At 46.6% G+C, this 16,580-nt stretch overlaps 1 protein-coding gene across 1 annotated transcript in view; it reads left to right on the forward strand.

Moving 5' to 3' along the window:
- LOC115142445 (netrin-1-like) overlaps window positions 1-16,580 on the forward strand; it is a 117,195-nt gene that overhangs the window by 17,571 nt on the left and 83,044 nt on the right. The window lies entirely within an intron of this gene.

The following is a 16,580-nucleotide window of genomic DNA, read 5'->3' on the forward strand; positions in this document are numbered from 1 at the left end:
GTTGGAACTTTATTGAAGATTTATGATAACAACATCCTAAAGATTAATTCTATACTTAGTTTGACAAGTTTCTTCGACCTGTAATATAACTTTTTGAAGTTTTCGTCCGACGTTCGGATGGACCTGCATGAGCGTTTGGATTTGTGTACTAAACACGCTAACAAAAGTAGCTACTTGGACATAAATAATGGACATTATCAAACAAATCAAGCATTTATTGTGGAACTAGGATTCCTGGGAGTGCATTCTGATGAAGATCGTCAAAGGTAAGGGAATATTTATAATGTGATTTCTGATTTCTGTTGACTCCAACATGGCGGATAATTTTATATATTTTCTGAGCGCCGTCTCAGATTATTGCATGGTTTGCTTTGTATGTAAAGTTTTTTAAAATCTGACATAGCGGTTGCATTAAGGAGAGGTATATCTATATTTCCATGTCTAACAATTCTATTTATTGACATTTATAATGAGTATTTCTGTAAAATGATGTGGCTCTCCGCAATATCACCGGACGCGCCAATGTATACTGAGATGTTTTTATATAAATATGAACTTTATCAAACAAAACATACATGTATTGTGTAACATGAAGTCCTATGAGTGTCATCTGATGAAGATCATCAAAGGTTAGTGATTCATTCTATCTCTATTTGTGCTTTTTGTGACTCCTCTCTTTGGCTGGAAAAATGGCTGAATTTTTCTGTGAGTTGGTGGTCACGTAACATAATCGTTTGTGGTGCTTTCGCTGTAAAGCCTATTTGAAATCAGACACTGGTGGGATTAACAAAAAAATTACCTTTAAAACAGTATAAAATACATTTACATTTTACATTTAAGTCATTTAGCAGACGCTCTTATCCAGAGCGACTTACAAATTGGTGCTTTCACCTTATGACATCCAGTGGAACAGCCACTTTACAATAGTGCATCTAGGTCTTTTAAGGGGGGGTGGGTGAGAAGGATTACTTTATCCTATCCTAGGTATTCCTTAAAGAGGTGGGGTTTCAGGTGTCTCCGGAAGGTGGTGATTGACTCCGCTGTCCTGGCGTCATGAGGGAGTTTGTTCCACCATTGGGGGGCCAGAGCAGCGAACAGTTTTGACTGGGCTGAGCGGGAACTGTACTTCCTCAGTGGTAGGGAGGCGAGCAGGCCAGAGGTGGATGAACGCAGTGCCCTTGTTTGGGTGTAGGGCCTGATCAGAGCCTGGAGGTACTGAGGTGCCGTTCCCCTCACAGCTCCGTAGGCAAGCACCATGGTCTTGTAGCGGATGCGAGCTTCAACTGGAAGCCAGTGGAGAGAGCGGAGGAGCGGGGTGACGTGAGAGAACTTGGGAAGGTTGAACACCAGACGGGCTGCGGCGTTCTGGATGAGTTGTAGGGGTTTAATGGCACAGGCAGGGAGCCCAGCCAACAGCGAGTTGCAGTAATCCAGACGGGAGATGACAAGTGCCTGGATTAGGACCTGCGCCGCTTCCTGTGTGAGGCAGGGTCGTACTCTGCGGATGTTGTAGAGCATGAACCTACAGGAACGGGCCACCGCCTTGATGTTAGTTGAGAACGACAGGGTGTTGTCCAGGATCACGCCAAGGTTCTTAGCGCTCTGGGAGGAGGACACGATGGAGTTGTCAACCGTGATGGCGAGATCATGGAACGGGCAGTCCTTCCCGGGAGGAAGAGCAGCTCCGTCTTGCCGAGGTTCAGCTTGAGGTGGTGATCCGTCATCCACACTGATATGTCTGCCAGACATGCAGAGATGCGATTCGCCACCTGGTCATCAGAGGGGGGAAAGGAGAAGATTAATTGTGTGTCGTCTGCATAGCAATGATAGATAGGAGAGACCATGTGAGGTTATGACAGAGCCAAGTGACTTGGTGTATAGCGAGAATAGGAGAGGGCCTAGAACAGAGCCCTGGGGACACCAGTGGTGAGAGCGCGTGGTGAGGAGACAGATTCTCGCCACGCCACCTGGTAGGAGCGACCTGTCAGGTAGGACGCAATCAGCGTGGGCCGCGCCGGAGATGCCCAACTCGGAGAGGGTGGAGAGGAGGATCTGATGGTTCACAGTATCGAAGGCAGCCGATAGGTCTAGAAGGATGAGAGCAGAGGAGAGAGAGAGTTAGCTTTAGCAGTGCGGAGTGCCTCCGTGATACAGAGAGAGCAGTCTCAGTTGAATGACTAGTCTTGAAACCTGACTGATTTGGATCAAGAAGGTCATTCTGAGAGATAGCGGGAGAGCTGGCCAAGGACGGCACGTTCAAGAGTTTTGGAGAGAAAAGAAAGAAGGGATACTGGTCTGTAGTTGTTGACATCGGAGGGATCGAGTGTAGGTTTTTTCAGAAGGGGTGCAACTCTCGCTCTCTTGAAAGCGGGAGGACGTAGCCAGCGGTCAGGGATGAGTTGATGAGCGAGGTGAGGTAAGGGAGAAGGTCACCGGAGATGGTCTGGAGAAGAGAGGAGGGGATAGGGTCAAGCGGGCAGGTTGTTGGGCGGCCGGCCGTCACAAGACGCGAGATGTCATCTGGAGAGAGAGGGGAGAAAGAGGTCAGAGCACAGGGTAGGGCAGTGTGAGCAGAACCAGCGGTGTCGTTTGACTTAGCAAACGAGGATCGGATGTCGTCGACCTTCTTTTCAAAATGGTTGGCGAAGTCATCTGCAGAGAGGGAGGAGGGGGGAGGGGAGGAGGATTCAAGAGGGAGGAGAAGGTGGCAAAGAGCTTCCTAGGGTTAGAGGCAGATGCTTGGAATTTAGAGTGGTAGAAAGTGGCTTTAGCAGCAGAGACAGAGGAGGAAAATGTAGAGAGGAGGAGTGAAAGGATGCCAGGTCCGCAGGAGGCGAGTTTTCCTCCATTTCCGCTGGCTGCCCGGAGCCCTGTTCTGTGAGCTCGCAATGAGTCGTCGAGCCACGGAGCGGGAGGGAGGACCGAGCCGGCCTGGAGGATAGGGGACATAGAGAGTCAAAGGATGCAGAAAGGGAGGAGAGGAGGGTTGAGGAGGCAGAATCAGGAGATAGGTTGAGAAGGTTTGAGCAGAGGAAGAGATGATAGGATGGAAGAGGAGAGAGTAGCGGGGAGAGAGAGCGAAGGTTGGGACGGCGCGATACCATCCGAGTAGGGGCAGTGTGGGAAGTGTTGGATGAGAGCGAGAGGGAAAAGGATACAAGGTAGTGGTCGGAGACTTGGAGGGAGTTGCAATGAGGTTAGTGGAAGAACAGCATCTAGTAAAGATGAGGTCGAGCGTATTGCCTGCCTTGTGAGTAGGGGGAAGGTGAGGGTGAGGTCAAAAGAGGAGAGGGGAGTGGAAAGAAGGAGGCAGAGGGAATGGGTCAAAGGTAGATGTGGGGAGGTTAAAGTCGCCCAGAACTGTGAGAGGTGAGCCGTCCTCAGGAAAGGAGCTTATCAAGGCATCAAGCTCATTGATGAACTCTCCGAGGAACCTGGAGGGCGATAAATGATAAGGATGTTAAGCTTTGAAGGGCTTGTAACTGTGACAGCATGGAATTCAAAGGAGGCGATAGACAGATGGGTAAGGGGAGAAAGAATGACCACTTGGGGAGATGAGGATCCCGGTGCCACCACCCGCTGACCAGAAGCTCTCGGGGTGTGCGAGAGCACGTGGGGGCGGACGAAGAGAGAGCAGTAGGAGTAGCGGTGTTGTCTGTGGTGATCCATGTTTCCGTCAGTGCCAAGAAGTCGAGGGACTGGAGGAGGCATAGGCTGAGATGAACTCTGCCTTGTTGGCCGCAGATCGGCAGTTCCAGAGGCTACCGGAGACCTGGAACTCCACGTGGGTCGTGCGCGCTGGGACCACCAGATTAGGGTGGCCGCGGCCATGCGGTGTGGAGCGTTTGTATGGTCTGTGCAGAGAGGAGAGAACAGGGATAGACACATAGTTGACAGGCTAGAGAAGAGGCTACGTTAATGCAGAGGAGATTGAATGACAAGTGGACTACACGTCTCGAATGTTCAGAAAGTTAAACTACGTAGCAAGAATCTAATTGACTAAAATGATTAAAATGATACAGTACTGCTGAGGTAGGCTAGCTGCGTTGTTGACACTACCCTAATCAAGTCGTTCCGTTGAGTGTGAAGTTTCTACAATGCTGCTATTGAAGCTAGCTGGCTAGCTAGCAGTGTTGGTTACGTTACGTTGCGTTAGGAGAACGACAATAAAATAGAAAACATGTATGTTTGAGGAATTTTAATTATGAGATTTCTGTTGTTTTACACTTTCACTGGCTGTTGTCATATCATCCCGTTAACGGGATTGCAGCCCTAAAAAGTTTAAGGGGGTTTATATAAATTGTAAAGGGGGTTGATATAGATTATAAAGGGGATTGATATAGATTGTAAAGGGGGTTGATAAAAATTGTAAAGGGGTTGATATAGATTTTAAAGGGGGTTGATATATATTGTAAAGGGGGTTTATATAAATTGTAAAGTGGTTGATATATATTGTAAAGGGGGTTTATATAAATTGTAAAGGGGGATTATATAAATTATAAAGGGGTTGATATAGATTATAAAGGGGGTTTATATAAATTGTAAAGGGGTTGATATAGATTGTAAAGGGGGTTTATATAAATTGTAAAGGGGTTGATATAGATTGTAAAGGGAGTTGATATAGATTGTAAAAGGTGTTGATAAAAATTGTAAAGGGGGTTGATATAGATTGTAAAGGGGGTTTATATAAATTGTAAAGGGGGTTGATATAGATTGTAAAGGGGGTTTATATAAATTGTAAAGGGGGTTTATATAAATTGTAAAGGGGGTTTATATACATTGTAAAGGGGTTGATAGATTGTAAAGGGGGTTTATATAAATTGTAAAGGGGGTTGATAGATTGTAAAGGGGGTTTATATAAATTGTAAAGGGGGTTTATATACATTGTAAAGGGGGTTGATATAGATTGTAAAGGGGGTTTATATAAATTGTAAAGGGGTTGATATAGATTGCTTTGAGTTTGAGGCATCTTTTGATCATCGTAGTCTTTAGACAAAATTAATTCTGTGGCCTGTGACAGTTTCAGTATCAGTCCCAGATGAGTTACAGTGATCCATTAAATCAGTTTGACAATTATCTCATAACAACAGTCTACCAGGACAGTGTTCGCACAGAACGATGCTGTGAGAGACAGCACTTTCATGTTTTTTTTAGCATGTAAGGGATTCCATACTGTACCGCGTCAATCACTTTGACAATAAGATCATCATGGCATTTTACAGTGGTAGCAAAGACAGACACATTGAAACTTGATGGCTTGATGGTTTCTTGGACCTTTAGAGAACCCATACTTCACTGTATTGTAACGAGCACATTTACAGCTGTCCAGGACCTTGGAATGCATGGACTGTGCATACTAGGTAAAAATACATAGTCAAAATATCCCCAAAGACAGGGACCCCCCTGGGCCATCTTCCCCCAGCAAGGTCAACACACGAGCAGGTCAATCTGCGCTAGTCAAAGGCCCCTGGGTTGGATCTCTCTGTCTCTTTCTCGCTCTTTCTTTGACAACAAGATGAGGAACTATCTGTTTTTGACGATTCACACAGAGACAATTCTGGTTAATTTCCTAAAGACTGAGCTCATATGAACTGCTAATAACTCACTCAAGAAACCTAGTGAAATGTAGACGTATTAAGAGTTATATTCTATTGTTATCTTGACAAACTGAAAATCCTGAAGCCATGAAAGTCTACTTTGACCAGACGTCTTTTTGAAAGGGGAGTTTGGAGCAGGTTAGCAGGTGAACGGGCTGTTCAAGACGCAATTTCACTTTGACGGAATTCCAGCTTTACCCAGATAACAGATGTTGACAGGGTATTTTGAATGGAAACACTTTGTATATGGAGGAGAATGTCCAATGAGGAGAATAGACGCTGGGGCTGGTAACACAGAAAACAATCATTCGAGCGGGAGGGTGTGTGTGTGTTTCTGTGCGTGAAAACGGGGACAATGAAGTCAGTAAATTAAAGAGAGAGAGAAGGGGAGAAAGGAAGAGAGAAGGGTATTGGCTACTGATAGCATGTGCAACAGAAAACAGGCTCCTGGCACTCTCTACATCAGACACTATGATTACTGAATGGGCAATCTATACCATCTCTTGTGGAAAGACATTGCTGCTGCAATTACATTCCAGAACCTTTGGAAACGTTCACGCCATAACACTGAGGGCTTGTGGGATGATTGACAGGGTAGCAAAATTGCATTCAGAAATGTTACAGTCTAAGCTTTTTGAGGAATTTCAGGCTTCCTCGGGCAAAGCCTCCATTTTGGGGCTTTTGTTTTGTTTTGCTGGTTAGGGTTAAATGCATATGCAACACAGATACCGCTGATGGTGTGTGTGTGTGTGTGTGTGTGTGTCTAACTTGCTTGAGTAGACGTTTCTGCTCTGACTCTCCTAGAGACTGAACCTTGACCCTGTTTAGAGAGGTGGTTTGGTGGGAAGCGATATTGTTGTGTAGAAGGAGAATATTGCATTACCGCCTTGGCTCTGTGTTTGCTTCCACTCATCGGTTGAAGTTCGTCGTCTGTCCCTGGTTTATCGCATGGTCCGCCATCACCGTGTGTGATGTCATCACCTCTCGGCCTACAGAACGGGTTGGCGGTTGGTTCGGCATGGGACACGTGTTTCCGCTCTGATCATTCGGGTGCGTTATAACTGCACCATCTTAATGTGAAGCAGACTCCCACACTTTCTCATTCAGCACTCTCACAACAGCTGGAGCTAATTGGGTCGGAGGATGACGGGACTTTGTGTTAACCAGCAAGGCCTTCTCTTCTCTTCTGCTTTTTTTCTGTTTTCTTCTCTTCTCTTCTGTTTTCGTCTCTCTCCCTATTGACTCAACACTAAGTGAGTCTAAGTGAGTATGTCATACGCTGCAGGCCTAGACGAGGTGGGGTCCTGGTGAAAGTGAGGCGAAGAGAAAACCGAACGGCACTCCCCTCCGTTCTATTGGCAAATGTCAGGTCACTCGATAATAAGGTGGATGAGCTTCATTCGAGAGTCGCTTATCAGAGAGACTTGAAAAGCTGCAGTATTACATGTCTTACTGAAACGTGGCTGGATGATGACGCTGTAAACGTAGTACTCAGTGGATTCTCTATACAGTGGCAGGATCGTCCAGCGGCTTCGGGGGAAGTCGAAAGGAAGTGGAATGTGTGTTTGTTCATTCAATAACAACTGCTGTGCTGGCTCAAGTGTGAAGGAAATGTCAAGCTTTTGTTCACCTGATATAGAATACCTCATCGTAAGCTGCAGACCCTTTTATCTACCAAGAGAGTTCTCCAACGTAATTAACACGGCTGTCTGCATCCCTCCCCAAGCCAACACTACTCTGGCACTCAACAAACTGTATGGGGCCATAAACAAACCAGAAACCGCTTACCCAGAGGCAGCGTTTTTGGTGGGCGCAGACTTTAACACGGGGAGACTTAAAACCTTCCTACTTCACTTCTACCGACACATCTCCTGCACCACTAGGGGGCACTTCAATATACACGCTGGGCTAAAGGCTAGAGCTACCGCTTTCAAGGAACGGGACATGGACATGGACGCATACAACAAAGCCCGCTACGACCTCCGGCGAGACATCAAACATGCAAAAGGCCAATATAGGAGGAAGGTGGAATCCTAATACACCAACTCCGATACCTGTCGAATGTGGCAGGGCTTGCAGATGCTAATGGATTACAAAGGCAAACCCAACCATGAGTTGCCCAGCGATGCAGAACTCCCCAACTAGCTAAAAAAAAAAGTCATTTTTTTTTCTCGCTTCGATTAATATAACACTGTGCCTTGCATGAAAGCCCCTGTTTTTACAGATGACTGTGTGATCTCGCTCTCCGTTGCCGAGGTGAGAAAAACATTTAAACGGGTTAACGATCACAAGGCCGCCGGGCCAGACGGGATACCAGGGCGTGTTCTCAAAGCATGCGCAGGTGTCTTCACAGACGTTTTCAATCTATACTAGTCCCAGTCTGTAATCCCAACATCTGCTTAGTCCCCTCCTGTATTCCCAGTTCAAAAACAACTGCGTGGCCACACACGACACCATTGTCCTTGTTCCCAAGAGCTCCAAGGTAACCTTTCTAAATGGCTCTTGCCCTGTAAGACTCAGAATGCTAAATAGTCAATTAATGGTACCCAAACTATTTGCACTGACTCTATTTTGCACTGACCCTATGTATACTCACTAGACTTTATGAACCACATACAAACTCATTCACAGACACACGCACACACAGACACACGCACACACAGACACACGCACACACACACACACACACACACACACACACACACACACACACACACACACACACACACACACACACACACACACACACACACACACACACACACACACACACACACACACACACACACACACACAACACACAGAATGACACAACACAAACACACATGCATACACATTACACACTCACTCACACACACACTTTTACACTCATCATTTGCTGCTGCCACTCTGTTCTTTGTTGTACTCTTGTTGTTTTCTATCCTGATGCCTAGTCACTTGACCCTGCCTTCATGTACATATCTACCTCATTTACCTTATTATTATCTATCCTGATGCCTAGTCACTTTACCCTGCCTTCATGTACATATCTATCTCAATTACCTTATTATTATCTATCCTGATGCCTAGTCACTTTACCCTGCCTTCATGTACATATCTATCTCATATACCTTATTATTATCTATCCTGATGCCTAGTCACTTTACCCTGCCTTCATGTACATATCTATCTCATATACCTTATTATTATCTATCCTGATGCCTAGTCACTTTACCCTGCCTTCATGTACATATCTACCTCAATTACCTTATTATTATCTATCCTGATGCCTAGTCACTTGACCCTGCCTTCATGTACATATCTATCTCATATACCTTATTATTATCTATCCGGATGCCTAGTCACTTTACCCTGCCTTCATGTACATATCTATCTCATATACCTTATTATTATCTATCCTGATGCCTAGTCACTTGACCCTGCCTTCATGTACATATCTACCTCAAATACCTTATTATTATCTATCCTGATGCCTAGTCACTTTACCCTGCCTTCATGTACATATCTATCTCATATACCTTATTATTATCTATCCTGATGCCTAGTCACTTTACCCTGCCTTCATGTACATATCTATCTCATATACCTTATTATTATCTATCCTGATGCCTAGTCACTTGACCCTGCCTTCATGTACATATCTACCTCAATTACCTTATTATTATCTATCCTGATGCCTAGTCACTTTACCCTGCCTTCATGTAAATACAGTTGAAGTCGGAAGTTTACATACACCTTAGCCTAATACATTTACACTCAGTTTTTCACAATTCCTGACATTTAATCCTAGTAAAAATTCCCTGTTTTAGGTCAGTTAGGATTACCACTTTATTTTAAGAATGTTTAAGAATAATAGTAGAGATAATGATTTATTTCAGCTTTTATTTCTTTCATCACATTCCCAGTGGGTTAGAAGTTTACATACACTCAATTAGTATTTGGTAGCATTGCCTTTAAATTGTTTAACTTAATTTTCCAAGCTGTTTAAAGGCACAGTTAACTTAGTGTATGTAAACTTCTGACTCACAGGAATTGTGATATGGTGAATTATAAGTGAAATAATCTGTCTGTAAACAATTGTTGGAAACATTACTTGTGTCATGCACACAGTAGATGTCCTAACTGATTTGCCAAAACTATAGTTTGTTAACAAGAAATGTGTGGAGTGGTTGAAAAACGAGTTTTAATGATTCCAACCTAAGTGTATGTAAACTTCCAACTTCAACTGTGTCTACCTCAAATACCTTATTATTATCTATCCTGATGCCTAGTCACTTTACCCTGCCTTCATGTACATATCTACCTCAAATACCTCGTACTACTGCACATTGATCTGATACTGGTACTCCCTGTATATAGTTACATTCATGTGTACTTTATTTTATTCCTCTTGTGTTACTATTTTATCTTTAAACTCTGCATTGTTGGGAAAGGCTCGTAAGCAAGCGTTTACCTGTAAAGTCTACACCAGTTGTATTCAGTGCGTTTGACACATCACACTTGATTTGATTTGATTTGAGTCTCAGTGCTCCTCAGGCTGTCTGTCTACCTGACTCAGATTGTCCATTCACACTCAACATCTCTTAACTCAACACCTCCCGCCTTTGGCACTGAACACACAACCCGCTCCAGACAGCCGCGTTTAGCTGTTTGGATGTGTCCTCGTCGATACCTGTCTCACTCATCTCATCTGCCAACAGCTGTTTACCATACAGAGATGGTGCAGGAGGGCTGCTCCTGGCCCTCGGGGCGAGTTCAGCTAATGAATTCATTGAGGGCCATTGATGCCGTAGTGAAAGCTATGTGTCTTGGTGTAGGGCGGTGTTTCAGAGCAGTGGTTTTGGGGCGAGATGGAGGGATGAGAGAGAGAGGGATGAGGGAGGGGTGAGGGATGGAGGGAAGAGTGAGCGAGGGAAAGACGGTGTGGACGGATGAGAGAGAGAGAGAGAGAGAGAGAGAGTGAGAAGGTGAGAAGGTGTGGAGGGTTGAGAGAGAGAACAAGAGGGGGATGAGAGAGAGAGAGAGAGAGAGAGAGAGAGAGAGAAAGAGAGAGAGAGAGAGACAGAGAGAGCTTGTCCTGATGGAGGGCGGTGTTTCAGAGATGTGGTTTTGGAGCAAGATGGTGAGATGAGAGAAAGAGGGATGAGAGAGGGAGGGAGAGAGTTTTAATGGAAAGTTTGGGTGGTTTGGTAGACTGGGCAGCCAACAGACGATTAGGAGCAATTAAAGCCAACGCCAGACGACATCAATGTGTTATTCACACATTAGACAGTGTAATGTTTCAGTTCCCAGTCCCATGAGTCTGAATCATTCTGTTTATTAATGACACTCTGACCACAGAATGAGCACACCGTCTGCATGATCAAGCAGCAATTAACTAGTACATTATATGCTCTTTGGTTTGATATTACGTTGTTGTGCTTTACCCCAAAGAATGGCAACAATGTACGGACTATTCCAAAAGAGCTGTATCTTAATAACCAATTAATTGGCTATAAATCACGATAGGGCTACTTTCCATGTCCCAGGTTGTTGAAACAGTGGCATTGCTGTACTACAGAGACCATGTGAGCTGTACGGCAGAGGACATGTGAGCTGTACTACAGAGACCATGTGAGCTGTACGGCAGAGGACATGTGAGCTGTACTACAGAGACCATGTGAGCTGTACGGCAGAGGACATGTGAGCTGTACTACAGAGACCATGTGAGCTGTACGGCAGAGGCCATGTGAGCTGTACTACAGAGACCATGAGCTGAGGCAGAGGACATGTGAGCTGTACTACAGAGACCATGTGAGCTGTACGAGCAGAGGCCATGTGAGCTGTAGAGCTACAGAGGCCATGTGAGCTGTACGGCAGAGGCCATGTGAGCTGTACTATAGAGGCCATGTAGCTGGCAGAGGCCATGTGAGCTGTACAGAGGCCATGTGAGCTGTACGGCAGAGGCCATGTGAGCTGTACTACAGAGGCCATGTGAGCTGTACTACAGAGGCCATGTGAGCTGTACGGCAGAGGCCATGTGAGCTGTACGGCAGAGGCCATGTGAGCTGTACTACAGAGGCCATGTGAGCTGTACGGCAGAGGCCATGTGAGCTGTACGGCAGAGGCCATGTGAGCTGTACGGCAGAGGCCATGTGAGCTGTACGGCAGAGCCCATGTGAGCTGTACGGCAGAGGCCATGTGAGCTGTACTACAGAGGCCATGTGAGCTGTACTACAGAGCCCATGTGAGCTGTACTACAGAGGCCATGTGAGCTGTACGGCAGAGCCCATGTGAGCTGTACGGAAGAGGCCATGTGAGCTGTACGGCAGAGGCCATGTGAGCTGTACGGCAGAGCCCATGTGAGCTGTACGGAAGAGGCCGTGTGAGCTGTACTACAGAGGCCATGTGAGCTGTACTACAGAGGCCATGTGAGCTGTACGGCAGAGCCCATGTGAGCTGTACGGAAGAGGCCATGTGAGCTGTACGGCAGAGCCCATGTGAGCTGTACGGAAGAGGCCATGTGAGCTGTACGGCAGAGCCCATGTGAGCTGTACGGAAGAGACCATGTGAGCTGTACGGCAGAGCCCATGTGAGCTGTACGGAAGAGGCCATGTGAGCTGCACGGCAGAGCCCATGTAAGCTGTACGGAAGAGGCCATGTGAGCTGCACGGCAGAGGCCCGGCTGTAGTGCCAGATACCATACGCCTCTAGGGAGTAGACAGACAAAACCCACAGACATCACAGAGCCTCAACAGTACCCAGACATTTATGTGGACTGGAGAGACCTGCTGCTGTTGCTCTACGGTAGTCCCATCCAGGATGAGCTTCCCCCTGTGGCATCGCCCCTATTCCCATCCCTATCACATTGCATTACTTAGCAGTGTACAACTGGACGTCTTTCTTTAACCCTCAACCTGGTTGGAAAAGCCACACTCATAATTGTGTACTTTACCCGGCATTAGAGTGCTTACTTGGGGCATTTCTGTGAACCGTGAAGTCGTCAGGGCTTCTCCCTGTGTGGCAAGAGGCCCTTGTTGAACAGTTTCTCTGATTCATTACAGTAATAGACAGGGCGAGGTTTTCTCGCTTGTTAAAGTGTCACTGGGTTTTTAACAGGGGTCGTAAAGAGAGCAGTCAACAGGGTAGACAAATACATGGGGAGGAGTGTGTGTGTGTGTGTGTGTGTGTGTGTGTGTGTGTGTGTGTGTGTGTGTGTGTGTGTGTGTGTGTGTGTGTGTGTGTGTGTGTGTGTGTCTCTCTCTCTCTCTCGTAGTAGCTCCAGTCAGCAGTGTGTGTGACCTGCTCCTGAGGCCAGGGGTACTGTGGAGGATCACACATGATGACCTCAGCACCTCTGTGTGGTGGTTACCGGGCCGTGGGCAAGTGCTAGGAGCCAAGGCAAATATACAACAATGAGAGAGAAGGAGGGAGAGGGGAGGGGAGAGAGAGAGAGAGAGAGAGAGTGAGAGAGGGAGAGCGAAAGAGAAAGAGAGAGAGAGAGAGAGAGAGAGAGAGATAGAGAGAGAGAGAGAGATAGAGAGAGAGAGAGAGGTATTGAGTCTTCACTGGTCAGCTAATTCAGTACCCTATGGTTCATTCTGTGTATTATATGACAGTACATAAGGTAGAGGGCAATAAAAGGCTTGAAGTGTGTTATTATTTTCCTGGGTATCTGTATTTTCTAGCTTATTGGGGAAGGCAATGCACTGAGCACCAACAAGCCCTAAAGCCCCGTATTCTTCTAGCGACACTACAGTATCCATGTCTGTGAACATTTAAAATGAGAAACTTGGCAAGGCCAATTACAACTCACATCAACTCCTTTTATTCTAGAGTGTTGGGCTGTTACAGCAACAACAGCAGCAATAAAACGCAGACACAGAGCAAAATGTGTGTGTGTGTGTGTGTGTGTGTGTGTGTGTGTGTGTGTGTGTGTGCTTCGATGAGAGTGGTTCAAGGTGAGACCCTTGGTGTAGCAACGCAGCTGGCTCAAGTCCCCCTCCTCTCGTCGACAGGACCACCTACAGTGAGAATGAGCACATTGGACCCAAAGCGGGGCCCAGTCTATAGTCTATAGGCGTAGAGTTATGTATGTATGATTAATGTGTGCATGAAGTTACTACACGTACCAAATCCCCCTGCAGTGTAGGACATGTTGGACAGAGCGCCCCCATCTGTCTTCCTCTGGTACTGCTGCTGACGTCTGAGGGGGTTGCAAATCTTGGAGTAGTTTAAAGTTGTCCCTAATTGATATATTTTTCATCCTTCTAATGGTCAAAGTTAGGATTTGAGCTGGGGTAATCTGATCCTAGATCTGTGGTTCCGGGAAACTTCTGGACACAGGCTGAGTCTAGCAGAACACCTGTGGCAGATCAAACAAGAGGCAGTTAGTCAAACATGCGATGGCCAAAAATAATGTATCCCTGGAGTTGATGTAGGATGAGTAAAGTGGGCGAAGGTGATTTATCTTTGTCTTTCCCATATATGTCAGGAACCAGGAGCTTGGACGGTGGGTGGCCACAAGCATTGCAGCCTAGGCTTCTATCACTGTCACCATGGACGCAGGTCACAAAGAGTGTTCTGCGTGTGTGTGTGTGTGTGTGTATTGTGTGTTTGTGTTTGTGTGTGTGTATTTAGGCAGCAGAGGTCTCAGGGTCAGGTTGTGATAGGACTAAAAATAATAAATGCACATGACTGTCAGACTTCCAATTTCTATCCTTGTTTTCTAGAGACGCAACTTGTCTATTTGTTTTAGTTCTATAGTAAATAAAGCAGGAATGGTAGTGGTGAAGATGGAGAGAGATTGACACCCAGAGAGAGAGAGAGAGGGAGAGGGAGAGAAAGGTAGAGAGAGACAGAGTATGAGAGAGGAGAGAGAGAGAAGATGAATGTGTATGTGCAAGTGTGTCTCTGTATTTGTGGGATTGGGTGTGTGTGTGTTTGGGTGTTTTTAGGTGCGTTTGCGACCAGTGTGTGTGGGATGGAATGCGTACTGCTGAGAAGGCACTCAGGGGAAAGTTTGCGAGGTCATCTCAATTTGCCAGGGGTGATCCATGGGTTAATCCATCACCCATTAGGTCTCACAAGACAGACAGGAGGTGGAGGAGAGGAGCCCATACCTCTCTCATCTCATCCCCCACAAACACACACACACGTACACACATTATTAAGAAAAAGAGGGAGAGGAAGTCAAGAGAGAGAAAGAGAAAAAGAAAGAGAGAAACGGAGAGAGAACCAGTCGGTGAGAATAAGCTCCACATCCCTGTGAGCCTGACACTCCCCTGCCCCATTAACCCCTTCCCTCTCTTTGTTTCCTCCGGGACAATGGAGGTGATTAAATAGGCTTGGTTTCCAGCCGGGAAGAGAAGGGTTGAACAGTGAGCCCCTGCTTACTCAGCCCGGATGGTCCATTATAGAGAGAGCTGCTGGGCTCTTGACTCAGCCCTGATGGTCCATTATATAGAGAGCTGCTGGGCTCTTGACTCAGCCCTGATGGTCCATTATAGAGAGAGGTGCTGGGCTCTTGACTCAGCCCTGATGGTCCATTATAGAGAGAGCTGCTGGGCTCTTGACTCAGCCCTGATGGTCCCTTTTAGAGAGAGCTGCTGGGCTCTTGACTCAGCCCTGATGGGGCCTTTTAGAGAGAGCTGCTGGGCTCTTGACTCAGCCCTGATGGTCCATTGTAGAGAGAGGTGCTGGGCTCTTGACTCATCCCCGATGGTCCATTATAGAGAGAGCTGCTGGGCTCTTGACTCAGCCCTGATGGTCCCTTTTAGAGAGAGCTGCTGGGCTCTTGACTCAGCCCTGACGGTCCATTATAGAAAGAGCTGCTGGGCTCTTGACTCAGCCCTGATGGCCCATTATAGAGAGAGCTGCTGGGCTCTTGACTCAGCAAGTTACCGGTAAGAGCTTTAAATAGCCTCCTCTTCTCACATTGCCACTGCTGTCTGGGGGTCTGACAGAAATGTGTATATGAGAGAGACAGTGTGTGTGAGTATGTGTGTGTGCGTTTTGTGCGCGTGCATGTGTGTGTGTGCAGCTGTGTGAGTCGTTCGTATGAGCCCCCCATCCCCATCTGACAAGGCCATTCGGTTCCTGTATAGGTCCCTTCCTGCTTCTAATAACAAAAGTTCTATCTAGCACTGGAACATGACAAAGCCAACAAATGGGCCCTAATTATGAGGGCGATAAGGAAATGGCGTCATTTCTGCTAATATTAGTTTTATGAGAGGATTCTGCGTCAGGGGCCCCGAGAGAGAAGGGTCTCCGGGTCTCCAGTGGAAATACATTTCTAATATGTTCCCTCCAGGAAGGTTGATTATTTTCTTAGAGCCATGAACCACTTGACCTGAGATGAAAGATGAAAAAGTCCAAAATGATAGACAGAGACGGAGAGAGACAGTTGGGCCGGGATTCAAACCGACGCAGATTAACGGCCTACGCACTGCGATTGACTTGTGAAAGCATTTTCCCAGACGTTCGAGACGGAGATCCCGTAAGCGCTGCGGATGTCACATTTAGAAGTCCATGTGCACAGGTCTTTAATCTGTGTTTGTTTGAATCTTGGCCTTGGTCTCAATCATGGTCCTCCCCCTCCACATGAAATGTACAATCCAGAATCTCAATCATTCCCTCCTTCCGCTACATATCCAGTGGATATCCAGAGGTAGGCTACATCTAAAGCAGCAGGAACAGGAGGAATAACCTCCCTTCTTTCCGCCTCTAAGATCCTTGGGATTCGGGAATGTTTCCCTCTCTTTTTTCATTTTTCCAAGGACTCCTCATATTTTCTCCCGGAGGCTGCTAGGAGGACAGGGTGCTGGCCGGAGATGAAAGCCGGGGTAGGGATGAGGGATGATCCATAAGAGCCCATGTTCCTGTCTCCCATCGTCTCTGAGGAGAGAGAGGGATGGAGAGAGGGATGGAGAGAGGGATGGAGCTGGGCCGGTCGTATGGTACTCATGTGGTAGAGTACTGTGGTTGTGGCATGTAGGAGCTGCA

Source organism: Oncorhynchus nerka, linkage group LG15 (assembly GCF_034236695.1).
Source record: "Oncorhynchus nerka isolate Pitt River linkage group LG15, Oner_Uvic_2.0, whole genome shotgun sequence".
In the NCBI taxonomy this organism is placed as follows: domain Eukaryota; kingdom Metazoa; phylum Chordata; class Actinopteri; order Salmoniformes; family Salmonidae; genus Oncorhynchus; species Oncorhynchus nerka.